Source organism: Limanda limanda, chromosome 18 (assembly GCF_963576545.1).
Source record: "Limanda limanda chromosome 18, fLimLim1.1, whole genome shotgun sequence".
In the NCBI taxonomy this organism is placed as follows: domain Eukaryota; kingdom Metazoa; phylum Chordata; class Actinopteri; order Pleuronectiformes; family Pleuronectidae; genus Limanda; species Limanda limanda.
In genome coordinates this window covers 20,470,461-20,487,973 of record NC_083653.1, presented here as the reverse complement: position 1 = coordinate 20,487,973, position 17,513 = coordinate 20,470,461, and the positions used below count along the sequence as shown (strand labels likewise).

Here is a 17,513-nt window from a genome sequence, read left to right as displayed (position 1 = left end):
CATAGCTGACATAAACTGGACAAGTGATAAACTTTCTGACATTCAAGATTTCAGATTCAGGAAGATTTATTGTCATTCCAAAACTTCTTAGGGGTCTTTGAAGTGGTTTAAACATCAGATAAATTGTCCTGGCAGGGCATTGGGGTCCCTTAAGAGTGCGTTTTGGAAAATTCAAAATCGTAAAAAAAGGCTCTCTGGTATTGGTTCTGTCGTTTGCAGTAAAGTCCACATGGGCTGTTAGCCCCACAACAGAGTAACTTTCTAAGATTCAAGATTTCAGATTCAGGAAGATTTATTGTCATTCCAAAACTTCCTAGGGGTCTGTGAAGTGGTTTAAACATCCGATAAATTGTCCTGGCAGGCCATAGGGTTCCTGTAAGAGTGCGTTTTTCGAAAAATCCAAATCGTAAAAAGGCATGTACAAGCATTGGTGGTTCAGTGGTAGAATTCTCGCCTGCCACGCGGGAGGCCCGGGTTCGATTCCCGGCTAATGCAACAGAGTATCTTTAGCCAATGATTTACATCTCAAGTGTGGGTATATTGATTGCTATGTCCATAGCCTCCTTCTAGTCGAAAGCACACTGGTGTTGGTTCTGTCGTTTGCAGTAAAGTCCACATGGGCTGTTAACCCCACCCTGCTCCAAGAGGATTAAGATCATTGATTTATTATGCTCATTGTTAACTGGTTCAAAATCAATTTACAAACACTGATATGTCATCTTGTATGACTCTTGTTCTGGATTATTCAAAGTTTTGACAGCAACCATCGGTTTTGTCCGAATGGCTTGGTACATAACATTTGGACTATTTGGACCTAGTACGGGACAGCAATGTTCTAGAATACACACATGTATCCCGAATTTTCAGACGTTGGATGCGTATGGTTATTTGACTGACAAGTAGTCCTTCATATTTCCTCTACTTTTAAATATCGTTTTTTTTTCTCACATATTTTCTCTGTACCATTGGCCTCGTTGGCGCAGTAGGCAGCGCGTCAGTCTCATAATCTGAAGGTTGTGAGTTCAACCCTCACACGGGGCATGTGCCTTTTTACATGAGGTTTTGAGCGACCTTGCAACAAGTCATTTACACTGTGTATTCCATAGGGGGTGCAGTTGGAAAGGACGGGAAACTGTGGAGACACTAAAGAGGAATGAAGGCACATGCATTTCTGGTTCCCACTGTAGAAATGAAAGAGTAGTTTTGCATTTCTGGTGAAAAGCAGGCCAAACCATGTGGTGCTTCTTTGCTATGTGCAGAAAATCGAGATTGACAGGAATGCAGACAGAGCCTCTGCACACCCATAGCTGCCATAACCTGGACAAGTGATAAACTTTCTGACATTCAAGATTTCAGATTCAGGAAGATTTATTGTCATTCCAAAACTTCTTAGGGGTCTTTGAAGTGGTTTAAACATCAGATAAATTGTCCTGGCAGGGCATTGGGGTCCCTTAAGAGTGCGTTTTGGAAAATTCAAAATCGTAAAAAAAGGCTCTCTGGTATTGGTTCTGTCGTTTGCAGTAAAGTCCACATGGGCTGTTAGCCCCACAACAGAGTAACTTTCTAAGATTCAAGATTTCAGATTCAGGAAGATTTATTGTCATTCCAAAACTTCCTAGGGGTCTGTGAAGTGGTTTAAACATCCGATAAATTGTCCTGGCAGGCCATAGGGTTCCTGTAAGAGTGCGTTTTTCGAAAAATCCAAATCGTAAAAAGGCATGTACAAGCATTGGTGGTTCAGTGGTAGAATTCTCGCCTGCCACGCGGGAGGCCCGGGTTCGATTCCCGGCTAATGCAACAGAGTATCTTTAGCCAATGATTTACATCTCAAGTGTGGGTATATTGATTGCTATGTCCATAGCCTCCTTCTAGTCGAAAGCACACTGGTGTTGGTTCTGTCGTTTGCAGTAAAGTCCACATGGGCTGTTAACCCCACCCTGCTCCAAGAGGATTAAGATCATTGATTTATTATGCTCATTGTTAACTGGTTCAAAATCAATTTACAAACACTGATATGTCATCTTGTATGACTCTTGTTCTGGATTATTCAAAGTTTTGACAGCAACCATCGGTTTTGTCCGAATGGCTTGGTACATAACATTTGGACTATTTGGACCTAGTACGGGACAGCAATGTTCTAGAATACACACATGTATCCCGAATTTTCAGACGTTGGATGCGTATGGTTATTTGACTGACAAGTAGTCCTTCATATTTCCTCTACTTTTAAATATCGTTTTTTCTTCTCACATATTTTCTCTGTACCATTGGCCTCGTTGGCGCAATAGGCAGCGCGTCAGTCTCATAATCTGAAGGTTGTGAGTTCAACCCTCACACGGGGCATGTGCCTTTTTACATGAGGTTTTGAGCGACCTTGCAACAAGTCATTTACACTGTGTATTCCATAGAGGGTGCAGTTGGAAAGGACGGGAAACTGTGGAGACACTAAAGAGGAATGAAGGCACATGCATTTCTGGTTCCCACTGTAGAAATGAAAGAGTAGTTTTGCATTTCTGGTGAAAAGCAGGCCAAACCATGTGGTGCTTCTTTGCTATGTGCAGAAAATCGAGATTGACAGGAATGCAGACAGAGCCTCTGCACACCCATAGCTGCCATAACCTGGACAAGTGATAAACTTTCTGACATTCAAGATTTCAGATTCAGGAAGATTTATTGTCATTCCAAAACTTCTTAGGGGTCTTTGAAGTGGTTTAAACATCAGATAAATTGTCCTGGCAGGGCATTGGGGTCCCTTAAGAGTGCGTTTTGGAAAATTCAAAATCGTAAAAAAAGGCTCTCTGGTATTGGTTCTGTCGTTTGCAGTAAAGTCCACATGGGCTGTTAGCCCCACAACAGAGTAACTTTCTAAGATTCAAGATTTCAGATTCAGGAAGATTTATTGTCATTCCAAAACTTCCTAGGGGTCTGTGAAGTGGTTTAAACATCCGATAAATTGTCCTGGCAGGCCATAGGGTTCCTGTAAGAGTGCATTTTTTGAAAAATCCAAATCGTAAAAAGGCATGTACAAGCATTGGTGGTTCAGTGGTAGAATTCTCGCCTGCCACGCGGGAGGCCCGGGTTCGATTCCCGGCTAATGCAACAGAGTATCTTTAGCCAATGATTTACATCTCAAGTGTGGGTATATTGATTGCTATGTCCATAGCCTCCTTCTAGTCTAAAGCACACTGGTGTTGGTTCTGTCGTTTGCAGTAAAGTCCACATGGGCTGTTAACCCCACCCCGCTCCAAGAGGATTAAGATCATTGATTTATTATGCTCATTGTTAACTGGTTCAAAATCAATTTACAAACACTGATATGTCATCTTGTATGACTCTTGTTCTGGATTATTCAAAGTTTTGACAGCAACCATCGGTTTTGTCCGAATGGCTTGGTACATAACATTTGGACTATTTGGACCCAGTACGGGACAGCAATGTTCTAGAATACACACATGTATCCCGAATTTTCAGACGTTGGATGCGTATGGTTATTTGACTGACAAGTAGTCCTTCATATTTCCTCTACTTTTAAATATCGTTTTTTTTTCTCACATATTTTCTCTGTACCATTGGCCTCGTTGGCGCAGTAGGCAGCGCGTCAGTCTCATAATCTGAAGGTCGTGAGTTCAACCCTCACACGGGGCATGTGCCTTTTTACATGAGGTTTTGAGCGACCTTGCAACAAGTCATTTACACTGTGTATTCCATAGAGGGTGCAGTTGGAAAGGACGGGAAACTGTGGAGACACTAAAGAGGAATGAAGGCACATGCATTTCTGGTTCCCACTGTAGAAATGAAAGAGTAGTTTTGCATTTCTGGTGAAAAGCAGGCCAAACCATGTGATGCTTCTTTGCTATGTGCAGAAAATCGAGATTGACAGGAATGCAGACAGAGCCTCTGCACACCCATAGCTGCCATAACCTGGACAAGTGATAAACTTTCTGACATTCAAGATTTCAGATTCAGGAAGATTTATTGTCATTCCAAAACTTCTTAGGGGTCTTTGAAGTGGTTTAAACATCAGATAAATTGTCCTGGCAGGGCATTGGGGTCCCTTAAGAGTGCGTTTTGGAAAATTCAAAATCGTAAAAAAAGGCTCTCTGGTATTGGTTCTGTCGTTTGCAGTAAAGTCCACATGGGCTGTTAGCCCCACAACAGAGTAACTTTCTAAGATTCAAGATTTCAGATTCAGGAAGATTTATTGTCATTCCAAAACTTCCTAGGGGTCTGTGAAGTGGTTTAAACATCCGATAAATTGTCCTGGCAGGCCATAGGGTTCCTGTAAGAGTGCGTTTTTCGAAAAATCCAAATCGTAAAAAGGCATGTACAAGCATTGGTGGTTCAGTGGTAGAATTCTCGCCTGCCACGCGGGAGGCCCGGGTTCGATTCCCGGCTAATGCAACAGAGTATCTTTAGCCAATGATTTACATCTCAAGTGTGGGTATATTGATTGCTATGTCCATAGCCTCCTTCTAGTCGAAAGCACACTGGTGTTGGTTCTGTCGTTTGCAGTAAAGTCCACATGGGCTGTTAACCCCACCCTGCTCCAAGAGGATTAAGATCATTGATTTATTATGCTCATTGTTAACTGGTTCAAAATCAATTTACAAACACTGATATGTCATCTTGTATGACTCTTGTTCTGGATTATTCAAAGTTTTGACAGCAACCATCGGTTTTGTCCGAATGGCTTGGTACATAACATTTGGACTATTTGGACCTAGTACGGGACAGCAATGTTCTAGAATACACACATGTATCCCGAATTTTCAGACGTTGGATGCGTATGGTTATTTGACTGACAAGTAGTCCTTCATATTTCCTCTACTTTTAAATATCGTTTTTTCTTCTCACATATTTTCTCTGTACCATTGGCCTCGTTGGCGCAATAGGCAGCGCGTCAGTCTCATAATCTGAAGGTTGTGAGTTCAACCCTCACACGGGGCATGTGCCTTTTTACATGAGGTTTTGAGCGACCTTGCAACAAGTCATTTACACTGTGTATTCCATAGAGGGTGCAGTTGGAAAGGACGGGAAACTGTGGAGACACTAAAGAGGAATGAAGGCACATGCATTTCTGGTTCCCACTGTAGAAATGAAAGAGTAGTTTTGCATTTCTGGTGAAAAGCAGGCCAAACCATGTGGTGCTTCTTTGCTATGTGCAGAAAATCGAGATTGACAGGAATGCAGACAGAGCCTCTGCACACCCATAGCTGCCATAACCTGGACAAGTGATAAACTTTCTGACATTCAAGATTTCAGATTCAGGAAGATTTATTGTCATTCCAAAACTTCTTAGGGGTCTTTGAAGTGGTTTAAACATCAGATAAATTGTCCTGGCAGGGCATTGGGGTCCCTTAAGAGTGCGTTTTGGAAAATTCAAAATCGTAAAAAAAGGCTCTCTGGTATTGGTTCTGTCGTTTGCAGTAAAGTCCACATGGGCTGTTAGCCCCACAACAGAGTAACTTTCTAAGATTCAAGATTTCAGATTCAGGAAGATTTATTGTCATTCCAAAACTTCCTAGGGGTCTGTGAAGTGGTTTAAACATCCGATAAATTGTCCTGGCAGGCCATAGGGTTCCTGTAAGAGTGCATTTTTTGAAAAATCCAAATCGTAAAAAGGCATGTACAAGCATTGGTGGTTCAGTGGTAGAATTCTCGCCTGCCACGCGGGAGGCCCGGGTTCGATTCCCGGCTAATGCAACAGAGTATCTTTAGCCAATGATTTACATCTCAAGTGTGGGTATATTGATTGCTATGTCCATAGCCTCCTTCTAGTCGAAAGCACACTGGTGTTGGTTCTGTCGTTTGCAGTAAAGTCCACATGGGCTGTTAACCCCACCCTGCTCCAAGAGGATTAAGATCATTGATTTATTATGCTCATTGTTAACTGGTTCAAAATCAATTTACAAACACTGATATGTCATCTTGTATGACTCTTGTTCTGGATTATTCAAAGTTTTGACAGCAACCATCGGTTTTGTCCGAATGGCTTGGTACATAACATTTGGACTATTTGGACCTAGTACGGGACAGCAATGTTCTAGAATACACACATGTATCCCGAATTTTCAGACGTTGGATGCGTATGGTTATTTGACTGACAAGTAGTCCTTCATATTTCCTCGACTTTTAAATATCGTTTTTTTTTCTCACATATTTTCTCTGTACCATTGGCCTCGTTGGCGCAGTAGGCAGCGCGTCAGTCTCATAATCTGAAGGTCGTGAGTTCAACCCTCACACGGGGCATGTGCCTTTTTACATGAGGTTTTGAGCGACCTTGCAACAAGTCATTTACACTGTGTATTCCATAGAGGGTGCAGTTGGAAAGGACGGGAAACTGTGGAGACACTAAAGAGGAATGAAGGCACATGCATTTCTGGTTCCCACTGTAGAAATGAAAGAGTAGTTTTGCATTTCTGGTGAAAAGCAGGCCAAACCATGTGGTGCTTCTTTGCTATGTGCAGAAAATCGAGATTGACAGGAATGCAGACAGAGCCTCTGCACACCCATAGCTGACATAACCTGGACAAGTGATAAACTTTCTGACATTCAAGATTTCAGATTCAGGAAGATTTATTGTCATTCCAAAACTTCTTAGGGGTCTTTGAAGTGGTTTAAACATCAGATAAATTGTCCTGGCAGGGCATTGGGGTCCCTTAAGAGTGCGTTTTGGAAAATTCAAAATCGTAAAAAAAGGCTCTCTGGTATTGGTTCTGTCGTTTGCAGTAAAGTCCACATGGGCTGTTAGCCCCACAACAGAGTAACTTTCTAAGATTCAAGATTTCAGATTCAGGAAGATTTATTGTCATTCCAAAACTTCCTAGGGGTCTGTGAAGTGGTTTAAACATCCGATAAATTGTCCTGGCAGGCCATAGGGTTCCTGTAAGAGTGCGTTTTTCGAAAAATCCAAATCGTTAAAAGGCATGTACAAGCATTGGTGGTTCAGTGGTAGAATTCTCGCCTGCCACGCGGGAGGCCCGGGTTCGATTCCCGGCTAATGCAACAGAGTATCTTTAGCCAATGATTTACATCTCAAGTGTGGGTATATTGATTGCTATGTCCATAGCCTCCTTCTAGTCTAAAGCACACTGGTGTTGGTTCTGTCGTTTGCAGTAAAGTCCACATGGGCTGTTAACCCCACCCTGCTCCAAGAGGATTAAAATCATTGATTTATTATGCTCATTGTTAACTTGTTCAAAATCAATTTACAAACACTGATATGTCATCTTGTATGACTCTTGTTCTGGATTATTCAAAGTTTTGACAGCAACCATCGGTTTTGTCCGAATGGCTTGGTACATAACATTTGGACTATTTGGACCTAGTACGGGACAGCAATGTTCTAGAATACACACATGTATCCCGAATTTTCAGACGTTGGATGCGTATGGTTATTTGACTGACAAGTAGTCCTTCATATTTCCTCTACTTTTAAATATCGTTTTTTTTTCTCACATATTTTCTCTGTACCATTGGCCTCGTTGGCGCAGTAGGCAGCGCGTCAGTCTCATAATCTGAAGGTCGTGAGTTCAACCCTCACACGGGGCATGTGCCTTTTTACATGAGGTTTTGAGCGACCTTGCAACAAGTCATTTACACTGTGTATTCCATAGAGGGTGCAGTTGGAAAGGACGGGAAACTGTGGAGACACTAAAGAGGAATGAAGGCACATGCATTTCTGGTTCCCACTGTAGAAATGAAAGAGTAGTTTTGCATTTCTGGTGAAAAGCAGGCCAAACCATGTGATGCTTCTTTGCTATGTGCAGAAAATCGAGATTGACAGGAATGCAGACAGAGCCTCTGCACACCCATAGCTGACATAACCTGGACAAGTGATAAACTTTCTGAGATTCAAGATTTCAGATTCAGGAAGATTTATTGTCATTCCAAAACTTCTTAGGGGTCTTTGAAGTGGTTTAAACATCAGATAAATTGTCCTGGCAGGGCATTGGGGTCCCTTAAGAGTGCGTTTTGGAAAATTCAAAATCGTAAAAAAAGGCTCTCTGGTATTGGTTCTGTCGTTTGCAGTAAAGTCCACATGGGCTGTTAGCCCCACAACAGAGTAACTTTCTAAGATTCAAGATTTCAGATTCAGGAAGATTTATTGTCATTCCAAAACTTCCTAGGGGTCTGTGAAGTGGTTTAAACATCCGATAAATTGTCCTGGCAGGCCATAGGGTTCCTGTAAGAGTGCGTTTTTCGAAAAATCCAAATCGTAAAAAGGCATGTACAAGCATTGGTGGTTCAGTGGTAGAATTCTCGCCTGCCACGCGGGAGGCCCGGGTTCGATTCCCGGCTAATGCAACAGAGTATCTTTAGCCAATGATTTACATCTCAAGTGTGGGTATATTGATTGCTATGTCCATAGCCTCCTTCTAGTCTAAAGCACACTGGTGTTGGTTCTGTCGTTTGCAGTAAAGTCCACATGGGCTGTTAACCCCACCCTGCTCCAAGAGGATTAAAATCATTGATTTATTATGCTCATTGTTAACTTGTTCAAAATCAATTTACAAACACTGATATGTCATCATGTATGACTCTTGTTCTGGATTATTCAAAGTTTTGACAGCAACCATCGGTTTTGTCCGAATGGCTTGGTACATAACATTTGGACTATTTGGACCTAGTACGGGACAGCAATGTTCTAGAATACACACATGTATCCCGAATTTTCAGACGTTGGATGCGTATGGTTATTTGACTGACAAGTAGTCCTTCATATTTCCTCTACTTTTAAATATCGTTTTTTTTTCTCACATATTTTCTCTGTACCATTGGCCTCGTTGGCGCAGTAGGCAGCGCGTCAGTCTCATAATCTGAAGGTCGTGAGTTCAACCCTCACACGGGGCATGTGCCTTTTTACATGAGGTTTTGAGCGACCTTGCAACAAGTCATTTACACTGTGTATTCCATAGAGGGTGCAGTTGGAAAGGACGGGAAACTGTGGAGACACTAAAGAGGAATGAAGGCACATGCATTTCTGGTTCCCACTGTAGAAATGAAAGAGTAGTTTTGCATTTCTGGTGAAAAGCAGGCCAAACCATGTGGTGCTTCTTTGCTATGTGCAGAAAATCGAGATTGACAGGAATGCAGACAGAGCCTCTGCACACCCATAGCTGCCATAACCTGGACAAGTGATAAACTTTCTGACATTCAAGATTTCAGATTCAGGAAGATTTATTGTCATTCCAAAACTTCTTTGGGGTCTTTGAAGTGGTTTAAACATCAGATAAATTGTCCTGGCAGGGCATTGGGGTCCCTTAAGAGTGCGTTTTGGAAAATTCAAAATCGTAAAAAAAGGCTCTCTGGTATTGGTTCTGTCGTTTGCAGTAAAGTCCACATGGGCTGTTAGCCCCACAACAGAGTAACTTTCTAAGATTCAAGATTTCAGATTCAGGAAGATTTATTGTCATTCCAAAACTTCCTAGGGGTCTGTGAAGTGGTTTAAACATCCGATAAATTGTCCTGGCAGGCCATATGGTTCCTGTAAGAGTGCATTTTTTGAAAAATCCAAATCGTTAAAAGGCATGTACAAGCATTGGTGGTTCAGTGGTAGAATTCTCGCCTGCCACGCGGGATGCCCGGGTTCGATTCCCGGCTAATGCAACAGAGTATCTTTAGCCAATGATTTACATCTCAAGTGTGGGTATATTGATTGCTATGTCCATAGCCTCCTTCTAGTCTAAAGCACACTGGTGTTGGTTCTGTCGTTTGCAGTAAAGTCCACATGGGCTGTTAACCCCACCCCGCTCCAAGAGGATTAAGATCATTGATTTATTATGCTCATTGTTAACTGGTTCAAAATCAATTTACAAACACTGATATGTCATCTTGTATGACTCTTGTTCTGGATTATTCAAAGTTTTGACAGCAACCATCGGTTTTGTCCGAATGGCTTGGTACATAACATTTGGACTATTTGGTCCCAGTACGGGACAGCAATGTTCTAGAATACACACATGTATCCCGAATTTTCAGACGTTGGATGCGTATGGTTATTTGACTGACAAGTAGTCCTTCATATTTCCTCTACTTTTAAATATCGTTTTTTTTTCTCACATATTTTCTCTGTACCATTGGCCTCATTGGCGCAGTAGGCAGCGCGTCAGTCTCATAATCTGAAGGTCGTGAGTTCAACCCTCACACGGGGCACGTGCCTTTTTACATGAGGTTTTGAGTGACCTTGCAACAAGTCATTTACACTGTGCAGTTGGAAAGGACGGGAAACTGTGGAGACACTAAAGAGGAATGAAGGCACATGCATTTCTGGTTCCCACTGTCGAAATGAAAGAGTAGTTTTGCATTTCTGGTGAAAAGCAGGCCAAACCATGTGGTGCTTCTTTGCTATGTGCAGAAAATCGAGATTGACAGGAATGCAAACAGAGCCTCTGCACACCCATAGCTGACATAACCTGGACAAGTGATCAACTTTCTGACATTCAAGATTTCAGATTCAGGAAGATTTATTGTCATTCCAAAACTTCTTAGGGGTCTTTGAAGTGGTTTAAACATCAGATAAATTGTCCTGGCAGGGCATTGGGGTCCCTTAAGAGTGCGTTTTGGAAAATTCAAAATCGTAAAAAAAGGCTCTCTGGTATTGGTTCTGTCGTTTGCAGTAAAGTCCACATGGGCTGTTAGCCCCACAACAGAGTAACTTTCTAATATTCAAGATTTCAGATTCAGGAAGATTTATTGTCATTCCAAAACTTCCTAGGGGTCTGTGAAGTGGTTTAAACATCCGATAAATTGTCCTGGCAGGCCATAGGGTTCCTGTAAGAGTGCGTTTTTCGAAAATTCCAAATCGTAAAAAGGCATGTACAAGCATTGGTGGTTCAGTGGTAGAATTCTCGCCTGCCACGCTGGAGGCCCGGGTTCGATTCCCGGCTAATGCAACAGAGTATCTTTAGCCAATGATTTACATCTCAAGTGTGGGTATATTGATTGCTATGTCCATAGCCTCCTTCTAGTCTAAAGCATACTGGTGTTGGTTCTGTCGTTTGCAGTAAAGTCCACATGGGCTGTTAACCCCACCCTGCTGCAAGAGGATTAAGATCAATGATTTATTATGCTCATTGTTAACTGGTTCAAAATCAATTTACAAACACTGATATGTCATCTTGTATGACTCTTGTTCTGGATTATTCAAAGTTTTGACAGCAACCATCGGTTTTGTCCGAATGGCTTGGTACATAACATTTGGACTATTTGGACCTAGTACGGGACAGCAATGTTCTAGAATACACACATGTATCCCGAATTTTCAGACGTTGGATGCGTATGGTTATTTGACTGACAAGTAGTCCTTCATATTTCCTCTACTTTTAAATATCGTTTTTTTTTCTCACATATTTTCTCTGTACCATTGGCCTCTTTGGCGCAGTTGGCAGCGCGTCAGTCTCATAATCTGAAGGTCGTGAGTTCAACCCTCACACGGGGCATGTGCCTTTTTACATGAGGTTTTGAGCGACCTTGCAACAAGTCATTTACACTGTGTATTCCATAGAGGGTGCAGTTGGAAAGGACGGGAAACTGTGGAGACACTAAAGAGGAATGAAGGCACATGCATTTCTGGTTCCCACTGTAGAAATGAAAGAGTAGTTTTGCATTTCTGGTGAAAAGCAGGCCAAACCATGTGATGCTTCTTTGCTATGTGCAGAAAATCGAGATTGACAGGAATGCAGACAGAGCCTCTGCACACCCATAGCTGACATAACCTGGACAAGTGATAAACTTTCTGAGATTCAAGATTTCAGATTCAGGAAGATTTATTGACATTCCAAAACTTCTTAGGGGTCTTTGAAGTGGTTTAAACATCAGATAAATTGTCCTGGCAGGGCATTGGGGTCCCTTAAGAGTGCGTTTTGGAAAATTCAAAATCTTAAAAAAAGGCTCTCTGGTATTGGTTCTGTCGTTTGCAGTAAAGTCCACATGGGCTGTTAGCCCCACAACAGAGTAACTTTCTAAGATTCAAGATTTCAGATTCAGGAAGATTTATTGTCATTCCAAAACTTCCTAGGGGTCTGTGAAGTGGTTTAAACATCCGATAAATTGTCCTGGCAGGCCTTAGGGTTCCTGTAAGAGTGCGTTTTTCGAAAAATCCAAATCGTAAAAAGGCATGTACAAGCATTGGTGGTTCAGTGGTAGAATTCTCGCCTGCCACGCGGGAGGCCCGGGTTCGATTCCCGGCTAATGCAACAGAGTATCTTTAGCCAATGATTTACATCTCAAGTGTGGGTATATTGATTGCTATGTCCATAGCCTCCTTCTAGTCTAAAGCACACTGGTGTTGGTTCTGTCGTTTGCAGTAAAGTCCACATGGGCTGTTAACCCCACCCTGCTCCAAGAGGATTAAGATCATTGATTTATTATGCTCATTGTTAACTGGTTCAAAATCAATTTACAAACACTGACATGTCATCTTGTATGACTCTTGTTCTGGATTATTCAAAGTTTTGACAGCAACCATCGGTTTTGTCCGAATGGCTTGGTACATAACATTTGGACTATTTGGACCTAGTACGGGACAGCAATGTTCTAGAATACACACATGTATCCCGAATTTTCAGACGTTGGATGCGTATGGTTATTTGACTGACAAGTAGTCCTTCATATTTCCTCTACTTTTAAATATCGTTTTTTTTTCTCACATATTTTCTCTGTACCATTGGCCTCGTTGGCGCAGTAGGCAGCGCGTCAGTCTCATAATCTGAAGGTCGTGAGTTCAACCCTAACACAAGGCATGTGCCTTTTTACATGAGGTTTTGAGCGACCTTGCAACAAGTCATTTACACTGTGTATTCCATAGAGGGTGCAGTTGGAAAGGACGGGAAACTGTGGAGACACTAAAGAGGAATGAAGGCACATGCATTTCTGGTTCCCACTGTAGAAATGAAAGAGTAGTTTTGCATTTCTGGTGAAAAGCAGGCCAAACCATGTGATGCTTCTTTGCTATGTGCAGAAAATCGAGATTGACAGGAATGCAGACAGAGCCTCTGCACACCCATAGCTGACATAACCTGGACAAGTGATAAACTTTCTGACATTCAAGATTTCAGATTCAGGAAGATTTATTGTCATTCCAAAACTTCTTAGGGGTCTTTGAAGTGGTTTAAACATCAGATAAATTGTCCTGGCAGGGCATTGGGGTCCCTTAAGAGTGCGTTTTGGAAAATTCAAAATCGTAAAAAAAGGCTCTCTGGTATTGGTTCTGTCGTTTGCAGTAAAGTCCACATGGGCTGTTAGCCCCACAACAGAGTAACTTTCTAAGATTCAAGATTTCAGATTCAGGAAGATTTATTGTCATTCCAAAACTTCCTAGGGGTCTGTGAAGTGGTTTAAACATCCGATAAATTGTCCTGGCAGGCCATAGGGTTCCTGTAAGAGTGCGTTTTTCGAAAAATCCAAATCGTAAAAAGGCATGTACAAGCATTGGTGGTTCAGTGGTAGAATTCTCGCCTGCCACGCGGGAGGCCCGGGTTCGATTCCCGGCTAATGCAACAGAGTATCTTTAGCCAATGATTTACATCTCAAGTGTGGGTATATTGATTGCTATGTCCATAGCCTCCTTCTGGTTCTGTCGTTTGCAGTTAAGTCCACATGGGCTGTTAACCCCACCCTGCTGCAAGAGGATTAAGATCAATGATTTATTATGCTCATTGTTAACTGGTTCAAAATCAATTTACAAACACTGATATGTCATCTTGTATGACTCTTGTTCTGGATTATTCAAAGTTTTGACAGCAACCATCGGTTTTGTCCGAATGGCTTGGTACATAACATTTGGACTATTTGGACCTAGTACGGGACAGCAATGTTCTAGAATACACACATGTATCCCGAATTTTCAGACGTTGGATGCGTATGGTTATTTGACTGACAAGTAGTCCTTCATATTTCCTCTACTTTTAAATATCGTTTTTTTTTCTCACATATTTTCTCTGTACCATTGGCCTCTTTGGCGCAGTTGGCAGCGCGTCAGTCTCATAATCTGAAGGTCGTGAGTTCAACCCTCACACGGGGCATGTGCCTTTTTACATGAGGTTTTGAGCGACCTTGCAACAAGTCATTTACACTGTGTATTCCATAGAGGGTGCAGTTGGAAAGGAAGGGAAACTGTGGAGACACTAAAGAGGAATGAAGGCACATGCATTTCTGGTTCCCACTGTAGAAATGAAAGAGTAGTTTTGCATTTCTGGTGAAAAGCAGGCCAAACCATGTGATGCTTCTTTGCTATGTGCAGAAAATCGAGATTGACAGGAATGCAGACAGAGCCTCTGCACACCCATAGCTGACATAACCTGGACAAGTGATAAACTTTCTGAGATTCAAGATTTCAGATTCAGGAAGATTTATTGTCATTCCAAAACTTCTTAGGGGTCTTTGAAGTGGTTTAAACATCAGATAAATTGTCCTGGCAGGGCATTGGGGTCCCTTAAGAGTGCGTTTTGGAAAATTCAAAATCGTAAAAAAAGGCTCTCTGGTATTGGTTCTGTTGTTTGCAGTAAAGTCCACATGGGCTGTTAGCCCCACAACAGAGTAACTTTCTAAGATTCAAGATTTCAGATTCAGGAAGATTTATTGTCATTCCAAAACTTCCTAGGGGTCTGTGAAGTGGTTTAAACATCCGATAAATTGTCCTGGCAGGCCTTAGGGTTCCTGTAAGAGTGCGTTTTTCGAAAAATCCAAATCGTAAAAAGGCATGTACAAGCATTGGTGGTTCAGTGGTAGAATTCTCGCCTGCCACGCGGGAGGCCCGGGTTCGATTCCCGGCTAATGCAACAGAGTATCTTTAGCCAATGATTTACATCTCAAGTGTGGGTATATTGATTGCTATGTCCATAGCCTCCTTCTAGTCTAAAGCACACTGGTGTTGGTTCTGTCGTTTGCAGTAAAGTCCACATGGGCTGTTAACCCCACCCTGCTCCAAGAGGATTAAGATCATTGATTTATTATGCTCATTGTTAACTGGTTCAAAATCAATTTACAAACACTGACATGTCATCTTGTATGACTCTTGTTCTGGATTATTCAAAGTTTTGACAGCAACCATCGGTTTTGTCCGAATGGCTTGGTACATAACATTTGGACTATTTGGACCTAGTACGGGACAGCAATGTTCTAGAATACACACATGTATCCCGAATTTTCAGACGTTGGATGCGTATGGTTATTTGACTGACAAGTAGTCCTTCATATTTCCTCTACTTTTAAATATCGTTTTTTTTTCTCACATATTTTCTCTGTACCATTGGCCTCGTTGGCGCAGTAGGCAGCGCGTCAGTCTCATAATCTGAAGGTCGTGAGTTCAACCCTAACACAAGGCATGTGCCTTTTTACATGAGGTTTTGAGCGACCTTGCAACAAGTCATTTACACTGTGTATTCCATAGAGGGTGCAGTTGGAAAGGACGGGAAACTGTGGAGACACTAAAGAGGAATGAAGGCACATGCATTTCTGGTTCCCACTGTAGAAATTAAAGAGTAGTTTTGCATTTCTGGTGAAAAGCAGGCCAAACCATGTGATGCTTCTTTGCTATGTGCAGAAAATCGAGATTGACAGGAATGCAGACAGAGCCTCTGCACACCCATAGCTGACATAACCTGGACAAGTGATAATCTTTCTGACATTCAAGATTTCAGATTCAGGAAGATTTATTGTCATTCCAAAACTTCTTAGGGGTCTTTGAAGTGGTTTAAACATCAGATAAATTGTCCTGGCAGGGCATTGGGGTCCCTTAAGAGTGCGTTTTGGAAAATTCAAAATCGTAAAAAAAGGCTCTCTGGTATTGGTTGTGTCGTTTGCAGTAAAGTCCACATGGGCTGTTAGCCCCACAACAGAGTAACTTTCTAAGATTCAAGATTTCAGATTCAGGAAGATTTATTGTCATTCCAAAACTTCCTAGGGGTCTGTGAAGTGGTTTAAACATCCGATAAATTGTCCTGGCAGGCCATAGGGTTCCTGTAAGAGTGCGTTTTTCGAAAAATCCAAATCGTAAAAAGGCATGTACAAGCATTGGTGGTTCAGTGGTAGAATTCTCGCCTGCCACGCGGGAGGCCCGGGTTCGATTCCCGGCTAATGCAACAGAGTATCTTTAGCCAATGATTTACATCTCAAGTGTGGGTATATTGATTGCTATGTCCATAGCCTCCTTCTAGTCGAAAGCACACTGGTGTTGGTTCTGTCGTTTGCAGTAAAGTCCACATGGGCTGTTAACCCCACCCTGCTCCAAGAGGATTAAGATCATTGATTTATTATGCTCATTGTTAACTGGTTCAAAATCAATTTACAAACACTGATATGTCATCTTGTATGACTCTTGTTCTGGATTATTCAAAGTTTTGACAGCAACCATCGGTTTTGTCCGAATGGCTTGGTACATAACATTTGGACTATTTGGACCTAGTACGGGACAGCAATGTTCTAGAATACACACATGTATCCCGAATTTTCAGACGTTGGATGCGTATGGTTATTTGACTGACAAGTAGTCCTTCATATTTCCTCGACTTTTAAATATCGTTTTTTTTTCTCACATATTTTCTCTGTACCATTGGCCTCGTTGGCGCAGTAGGCAGCGCGTCAGTCTCATAATCTGAAGGTCGTGAGTTCAACCCTCACACGGGGCATGTGCCTTTTTACATGAGGTTTTGAGCGACCTTGCAACAAGTCATTTACACTGTGTATTCCATAGAGGGTGCAGTTGGAAAGGACGGGAAACTGTGGAGACACTAAAGAGGAATGAAGGCACATGCATTTCTGGTTCCCACTGTAGAAATGAAAGAGTAGTTTTGCATTTCTGGTGAAAAGCAGGCCAAACCATGTGGTGCTTCTTTGCTATGTGCAGAAAATCGAGATTGACAGGAATGCAGACAGAGCCTCTGCACACCCATAGCTGACATAACCTGGACAAGTGATAAACTTTCTGACATTCAAGATTTCAGATTCAGGAAGATTTATTGTCATTCCAAAACTTCTTAGGGGTCTTTGAAGTGGTTTAAACATCAGATAAATTGTCCTGGCAGGGCATTGGGGTCCCTTAAGAGTGCGTTTTGGAAAATTCAAAATCGTAAAAAAAGGCTCTCTGGTATTGGTTCTGTCGTTTGCAGTAAAGTCCACATGGGCTGTTAGCCCCACAACAGAGTAACTTTCTAAGATTCAAGATTTCAGATTCAGGAAGATTTATTGTCATTCCAAAACTTCCTAGGGGTCTGTGAAGTGGTTTAAACATCCGATAAATTGTCCTGGCAGGCCATAGGGTTCCTGTAAGAGTGCGTTTTTCGAAAAATCCAAATCGTTAAAAGGCATGTACAAGCATTGGTGGTTCAGTGGTAGAATTCTCGCCTGCCACGCGGGAGGCCCGGGTTCGATTCCCGGCTAATGCAACAGAGTATCTTTAGCCAATGATTTACATCTCAAGTGTGGGTATATTGATTGCTATGTCCATAGCCTCCTTCTAGTCTAAAGCACACTGGTGTTGGTTCTGTCGTTTGCAGTAAAGTCCACATGGGCTG

General features: G+C 42.1%; 25 non-coding genes across 25 annotated transcripts; all 25 read left to right on the top strand.

The window, feature by feature from the left end:
- The first annotated feature begins 424 nt into the window (after nt 1–424).
- On the top strand, nt 425–495 carry trnag-gcc (transfer RNA glycine (anticodon GCC)). The gene has a single exon. It is a non-coding gene; the product is annotated as a tRNA-Gly (tRNA).
- A 473-nt stretch (nt 496–968) lies between these two features.
- trnam-cau (transfer RNA methionine (anticodon CAU)) lies at nt 969–1,041 on the top strand. The gene has a single exon. It is a non-coding gene; the product is annotated as a tRNA-Met (tRNA).
- Nucleotides 1,042–1,726: 685 nt separating this feature from the next.
- trnag-gcc (transfer RNA glycine (anticodon GCC)) lies at nt 1,727–1,797 on the top strand. The gene has a single exon. It is a non-coding gene; the product is annotated as a tRNA-Gly (tRNA).
- Nucleotides 1,798–2,270: 473 nt separating this feature from the next.
- On the top strand, nt 2,271–2,343 carry trnam-cau (transfer RNA methionine (anticodon CAU)). Its single transcript has one exon. It is a non-coding gene; the product is annotated as a tRNA-Met (tRNA).
- Nucleotides 2,344–3,028: 685 nt separating this feature from the next.
- trnag-gcc (transfer RNA glycine (anticodon GCC)) lies at nt 3,029–3,099 on the top strand. Its single transcript has one exon. It is a non-coding gene; the product is annotated as a tRNA-Gly (tRNA).
- Nucleotides 3,100–3,572: 473 nt separating this feature from the next.
- On the top strand, nt 3,573–3,645 carry trnam-cau (transfer RNA methionine (anticodon CAU)). Its single transcript has one exon. It is a non-coding gene; the product is annotated as a tRNA-Met (tRNA).
- A 685-nt stretch (nt 3,646–4,330) lies between these two features.
- trnag-gcc (transfer RNA glycine (anticodon GCC)) lies at nt 4,331–4,401 on the top strand. The gene has a single exon. It is a non-coding gene; the product is annotated as a tRNA-Gly (tRNA).
- A 473-nt stretch (nt 4,402–4,874) lies between these two features.
- trnam-cau (transfer RNA methionine (anticodon CAU)) lies at nt 4,875–4,947 on the top strand. The gene has a single exon. It is a non-coding gene; the product is annotated as a tRNA-Met (tRNA).
- A 685-nt stretch (nt 4,948–5,632) lies between these two features.
- On the top strand, nt 5,633–5,703 carry trnag-gcc (transfer RNA glycine (anticodon GCC)). Its single transcript has one exon. It is a non-coding gene; the product is annotated as a tRNA-Gly (tRNA).
- A 473-nt stretch (nt 5,704–6,176) lies between these two features.
- trnam-cau (transfer RNA methionine (anticodon CAU)) lies at nt 6,177–6,249 on the top strand. Its single transcript has one exon. It is a non-coding gene; the product is annotated as a tRNA-Met (tRNA).
- Nucleotides 6,250–6,934: 685 nt separating this feature from the next.
- Nucleotides 6,935–7,005, top strand: trnag-gcc (transfer RNA glycine (anticodon GCC)). The gene has a single exon. It is a non-coding gene; the product is annotated as a tRNA-Gly (tRNA).
- Nucleotides 7,006–7,478: 473 nt separating this feature from the next.
- Nucleotides 7,479–7,551, top strand: trnam-cau (transfer RNA methionine (anticodon CAU)). Its single transcript has one exon. It is a non-coding gene; the product is annotated as a tRNA-Met (tRNA).
- A 685-nt stretch (nt 7,552–8,236) lies between these two features.
- Nucleotides 8,237–8,307, top strand: trnag-gcc (transfer RNA glycine (anticodon GCC)). Its single transcript has one exon. It is a non-coding gene; the product is annotated as a tRNA-Gly (tRNA).
- A 473-nt stretch (nt 8,308–8,780) lies between these two features.
- trnam-cau (transfer RNA methionine (anticodon CAU)) lies at nt 8,781–8,853 on the top strand. The gene has a single exon. It is a non-coding gene; the product is annotated as a tRNA-Met (tRNA).
- A 685-nt stretch (nt 8,854–9,538) lies between these two features.
- On the top strand, nt 9,539–9,609 carry trnag-gcc (transfer RNA glycine (anticodon GCC)). The gene has a single exon. It is a non-coding gene; the product is annotated as a tRNA-Gly (tRNA).
- A 473-nt stretch (nt 9,610–10,082) lies between these two features.
- Nucleotides 10,083–10,155, top strand: trnam-cau (transfer RNA methionine (anticodon CAU)). The gene has a single exon. It is a non-coding gene; the product is annotated as a tRNA-Met (tRNA).
- Nucleotides 10,156–10,824: 669 nt separating this feature from the next.
- On the top strand, nt 10,825–10,895 carry trnag-gcc (transfer RNA glycine (anticodon GCC)). Its single transcript has one exon. It is a non-coding gene; the product is annotated as a tRNA-Gly (tRNA).
- Nucleotides 10,896–11,368: 473 nt separating this feature from the next.
- On the top strand, nt 11,369–11,441 carry trnam-cau (transfer RNA methionine (anticodon CAU)). Its single transcript has one exon. It is a non-coding gene; the product is annotated as a tRNA-Met (tRNA).
- A 685-nt stretch (nt 11,442–12,126) lies between these two features.
- trnag-gcc (transfer RNA glycine (anticodon GCC)) lies at nt 12,127–12,197 on the top strand. Its single transcript has one exon. It is a non-coding gene; the product is annotated as a tRNA-Gly (tRNA).
- Nucleotides 12,198–13,428: 1,231 nt separating this feature from the next.
- trnag-gcc (transfer RNA glycine (anticodon GCC)) lies at nt 13,429–13,499 on the top strand. Its single transcript has one exon. It is a non-coding gene; the product is annotated as a tRNA-Gly (tRNA).
- Nucleotides 13,500–13,951: 452 nt separating this feature from the next.
- Nucleotides 13,952–14,024, top strand: trnam-cau (transfer RNA methionine (anticodon CAU)). Its single transcript has one exon. It is a non-coding gene; the product is annotated as a tRNA-Met (tRNA).
- Nucleotides 14,025–14,709: 685 nt separating this feature from the next.
- trnag-gcc (transfer RNA glycine (anticodon GCC)) lies at nt 14,710–14,780 on the top strand. The gene has a single exon. It is a non-coding gene; the product is annotated as a tRNA-Gly (tRNA).
- A 1,231-nt stretch (nt 14,781–16,011) lies between these two features.
- trnag-gcc (transfer RNA glycine (anticodon GCC)) lies at nt 16,012–16,082 on the top strand. The gene has a single exon. It is a non-coding gene; the product is annotated as a tRNA-Gly (tRNA).
- A 473-nt stretch (nt 16,083–16,555) lies between these two features.
- On the top strand, nt 16,556–16,628 carry trnam-cau (transfer RNA methionine (anticodon CAU)). The gene has a single exon. It is a non-coding gene; the product is annotated as a tRNA-Met (tRNA).
- A 685-nt stretch (nt 16,629–17,313) lies between these two features.
- trnag-gcc (transfer RNA glycine (anticodon GCC)) lies at nt 17,314–17,384 on the top strand. Its single transcript has one exon. It is a non-coding gene; the product is annotated as a tRNA-Gly (tRNA).
- The last annotated feature ends 129 nt before the right edge of the window (nt 17,385–17,513 follow it).